The 5,000-nt window shown below is 41.6% G+C and overlaps 1 long non-coding RNA gene across 1 annotated transcript in view; it reads right to left on the bottom strand.

Annotated features, from left to right (window-relative positions):
- The window catches only part of LOC138979188 (uncharacterized), a 7,550-nt gene that overhangs the window by 2,103 nt on the left and 447 nt on the right, over window positions 1-5,000 (bottom strand). The gene's annotated exons all lie outside the window — the stretch shown is intronic.

Genomic DNA, 5,000 nt, shown 5'->3' with positions numbered 1-5,000 from the left:
TGTAATATAGTGCGGTCTGGTAAAACAATGACTGTCTCGATCTGTGTAATATAGTGCGGTCTGGTAAAACAAGGACTGTCTCGATCTGTGTAATATAGTGCGGTCTGGTAAAACAATGACTGTCTGCATCTGTGTAATATAGCGCGGTCTGGTAAAACAATGACTGTCTCCATCTGTGTAATTTAGTGCGGTCTGGTAAAACAATGACTGTCTCGATCTGTGTAATATAGTGCGGTCTGGTAAAACAATGACTGTCTCGATCTGTGTAATATAGCGCTGTCTGGTAAAACAATGACTGTCTTGATCTGTGTAATATAGTGCGGTCTGGTAAAACAATGACTGTCTCGATCTGTGTAATATAGTGCGGTCTGGTAAAACAATGACTGTCTCGATCTGTGTAATGTAGTGCGGTCTGGTAAAACAATGACTGTCTCCATCTGTGTAATTTAGCGCGGTCTGGTAAAACAATGACTGTCTCCATCTGTGTAATTTAGTGCGGTCTGGTAAAACAAGGACTGTCTCCATCTGTGTAATATAGTGCGGTCTGGTAAAACAATGACTGTCTTGATCTGTGTAATATAGCGCGGTCTGGTAAAACAATGACTGTCTTGATCTGTGTAATATAGCGCGGTCTGGTAAAACAATGACTGTCTCGATCTGTGTAATATAGCGCGGTCTGGTAAAACAATGACTGTCTTGATCTGTGTAATATAGCGCGGTCTGGTAAAACAATGACTGTCTTGATCTGTGTAATATGGCGCGGTCTGGTAAAACAATGACTGTCTTGATCTGTGTAATATAGCGCGGTCTGGTAAAACAATGACTGTCTCGATCTGTGTAATATAGCGCGGTCTGGTAAAACAAGGACTGTCTCGATCTGTGTAATATAGCGCGGTCTGGTAAAACAATGACTGTCCTAATCTGTGTAATGTAGCGCGGTCTGGTAAAACAAGGACTGTCCTAATCTGTGTAATATAGCGCGGTCTGGTAAAACAATGACTGTCTCGATCTGTGTAATATAGTGCGGTCTGGTAAAACAATGACTGTCTCGATCTGTGTAATATAGCGCGGTCTGGTAAAACAATGACTGTCCTAATCTGTGTAATATAGCGCGGTCTGGTAAAACAATGACTGTCCTAATCTGTGTAATATAGTGCGGTCTGGTAAAACAATGACTGTCTCGATCTGTGTAATATAGTGCGGTCTGGTAAAACAATGACTGTCTCGATCTGTGTAATATAGTGCGGTCTGGTAAAACAATGACTGTCTCGATCTGTGTAATATAGTGCGGTCTGGTAAAACAATGACTGTCCTAATCTGTGTAATATAGTGCGGTCTGGTAAAACAATGACTGTCCTAATCTGTGTAATATAGTGCGGTCTGGTAAAACAATGACTGTCTCGATCTGTGTAATATAGCGCAGTCTGGTAAAACAATGACTGTCTCGATCTGTGTAAAATAGAGCGGTTTGGTAAAACAATGACTGTCTCGATCTGTGTAATATAGCGCGGTCTGGTAAAACAATGACTGTCTGCATCTGTGTAATATAGTGCGGTCTGGTAAAACAATGACTGTCTCGATCTGTGTAATATAGTGCGGTCTGGTAAAACAATGACTGTCTCGATCTGTGTAATATAGTGCGGTCTGGTAAAACAATGACTGTCTCGATCTGTGTAATATAGCGCGGTCTGGTAAAACAATGACTGTCTCGATCTGTGTAATATAGCGCGGTTTGGTAAAACAATGACTGTCTCGATCTGTGTAATATAGTGCGGTCTGGTAAAACAATGACTGTCTCGATCTGTGTAATATAGTGCGGTCTGGTAAAACAATGACTGTCTCGATCTGTGTAATATAGTGCGGTCTGGTAAAACAAGGACTGTCTCGATCTGTGTAATATGGCGCGGTCTGGTAAAACAATGACTGTCTCGATCTGTGTAATATAGTGCGGTCTGGTAAAACAATGACTGTCTCGATCTGTGTAAAATAGAGCGGTTTGGTAAAACAATGACTGTCTCGATCTGTGTAATATAGTGCGGTCTGGTAAAACAATGACTGTCTCGATCTGTGTAATATAGTGCGGTCTGGTAAAACAATGACTGTCTCGATCTGTGTAATATAGCGCGGTCTGGTTTAAACAAGGACTGTCTCGATCTGTGTAATATAGCGCGGTCTGGTAAAACAAAGACTGTCTCGATCTGTGTAATATAGAACGGTCTGGTAAAACAATGACTGTCTCGATCTGTGTAATATAGCGCGGTCTGGTAAAACAATGACTGTCTGCATCTGTGTAATATAGTGCGGTCTGGTAAAACAATGACTGTCTCGATCTGTGTAATATAGTGCGGTCTGGTAAAACAATGACTGTCTCGATCTGTGTAATATAGCGCGGTTTGGTAAAACAAAGACTGTCTCAATCTGTGTAATGTAGCGCGGTCTGGTAAAACAATGACTGTCTCGATCTGTGTAATATAGTGCGGTCTGGTAAAACAATGACTGTCTCGATCTGTGTAATATAGCGCGGTCTGGTAAAACAAGGACTGTCTCGATCTGTGTAATATAGTGCGGTCTGGTAAAACAAAGACTGTCTCGATCTGTGTAATATAGTGCGGTCTGGTAAAACAATGACTGTCTCGATCTGTGTAATATAGTGCAGTCTGGTAAAACAATGACTGTCTCGATCTGTGTAATGTAGTGCGGTCTGGTAAAACAATGACTGTCTCGATCTGTGTAATATGGTGCGGTCTGGTAAAACAATGACTGTCTCGATCTGTGTAATATAGAACGGTCTGGTAAAACAATGACTGTCTCGATCTGTGTAATATAGCGCGGTCTGGTAAAACAATGACTGTCACGATCTGTGTAATATAGTGCGGTCTGGTAAAACAATGACTGTCACGATCTGTGTAATTTAGCGCGGTCTGGTAAAACAATGACTGTCTCGATCTGTGTAATATAGCGCGGTTTGGTAAAACAATGACTGTCTCGATCTGTGTAATATAGTGCGGTCTGGTAAAACAAGGACTGTCTCGATCTGTGTAATATGGCGCGGTCTGGTAAAACAATGACTGTCTCGATCTGTGTAATATAGTGCGGTCTGGTAAAACAATGACTGTCTCCATCTGTGTAATATGGCGCGGTCTGGTAAAACAATGACTGTCTCGATCTGTGTAATATAGCGCGGTCTGGTAAAACAATGACTGTCTCGATCTGTGTAATATAGTGCGGTCTGGTAAAACAATGACTGTCTCGATCTGTGTAATATAGCGCTGTCTGGTAAAACAATGACTGTCTTGATCTGTGTAATATGGCGCGGTCTGGTAAAACAATGACTGTCTTGATCTGTGTAATATAGTGCGGTCTGGTAAAACAATGACTGTCTTGATCTGTGTAATATAGTGCGGTCTGGTAAAACAATGACTGTCTTGATCTGTGTAATATGGCGCGGTCTGGTAAAACAATGACTGTCTTGATCTGTGTAATATAGAACGGTCTGGTAAAACAATGACTGTCTCGATCTGTGTAATATAGCGCAGTCTGGTAAAACAATGACTGTCTCGATCTGTGTAATATGGCGCGGTCTGGTAAAACAAGGACTGTCTCGATCTGTGTAATATGGCGCGGTCTGGTAAAACAATGACTGTCTCGATCTGTGTAATATTGCGCGGTCTGGTAAAACAATGACTGTCTCGATCTGTGTAATATAGTGCGGTCTGGTAAAACAATGACTGTCACGATCTGTGTAATATAGTGCGGTCTGGTAAAACAATGACTGTCTCAATCTGTGTAATATAGCGCGGTCTGGTAAAACAATGACTGTCTTGATCTGTGTAATATAGTGCGGTCTGGTAAAACAATGACTGTCTCGATCTGTGTAATATAGTGCGGTCTGGTAAAACAATGACTGTCTCGATCTGTGTAATATAGCGCGGTCTGGTAAAACAAGGACTGTCTCGATCTGTGTAATGTAGCGCGGTCTGGTAAAACAATGACTGTCTTGATCTGTGTAATATGGCGCGGTCTGGTAAAACAATGACTGTCTCGATCTGTGTAATATAGTGCGGTCTGGTAAAACAATGACTGTCTCGATCTGTGTAATATAGCGCGGTCTGGTAAAACAATGACTGTCTCGATCTGTGTAATATAGCACGGTTTGGTAAAACAATGACTGTCTCGATCTGTGTAATATAGCGCGGTCTGGTAAAACAATGACTGTCTCGATCTGTGTAATATGGCGCGGTTTGGTAAAACAATGACTGTCTCGATCTGTGTAATATAGTGCGGTCTGGTAAAACAATGACTGTCACGATCTGTGTAATTTAGCGCGGTCTGGTAAAACAATGACTGTCTCGATCTGTGTAATATAGCGCGGTCTGGTAAAACAATGACTGTCTCGATCTGTGTAATATAGTGCGGTCTGGTAAAACAATGACTGTCTCGATCTGTGTAAAATAGAGCGGTTTGGTAAAACAATGACTGTCTCGATCTGTGTAAAATAGAGCGGTTTGGTAAAACAATGACTGTCTCGATCTGTGTAATATGGTGCGGTCTGGTAAAACAATGACTGTCTCGATCTGTGTAATATAGAGCGGTCTGGTAAAACAACGACTGTCTCAATCTGTGTAATATGGTGCGGTCTGGTAAAACAACGACTGTCTCAATCTGTGTAATATGGTGCGGTCTGGTAAAACAATGACTGTCTCGATCTGTGTAATATAGTGCGGTCTGGTAAAACAATGACTGTCTCGATCTGTGTAATATAGCGCGGTCTGGTAAAACAATGACTGTCTCGATCTGTGTAATATAGCGCTGTCTGGTAAAACAATGACTGTCTCGATCTGTGTAATATAGCGCGGTCTGGTAAAACAATGACTGTCCTAATCTGTATAAAATTGTCCTATTTCGGTCAAAAGTACAACTGACGTATAATGTTCTGTCCACTCGACTTGCACATTTGTCAGGTTCAACTTTTTTCAAATCCGTTGTTGTTGTTGTTGTTG

This window comes from Littorina saxatilis, linkage group LG10 (genome assembly GCF_037325665.1).
Source record: "Littorina saxatilis isolate snail1 linkage group LG10, US_GU_Lsax_2.0, whole genome shotgun sequence".
NCBI lineage: Eukaryota > Metazoa > Mollusca > Gastropoda > Littorinimorpha > Littorinidae > Littorina > Littorina saxatilis.
The sequence above is the reverse complement of the archived record's forward strand: the minus strand, read 5'-3'. Positions and strand labels throughout refer to the sequence as shown.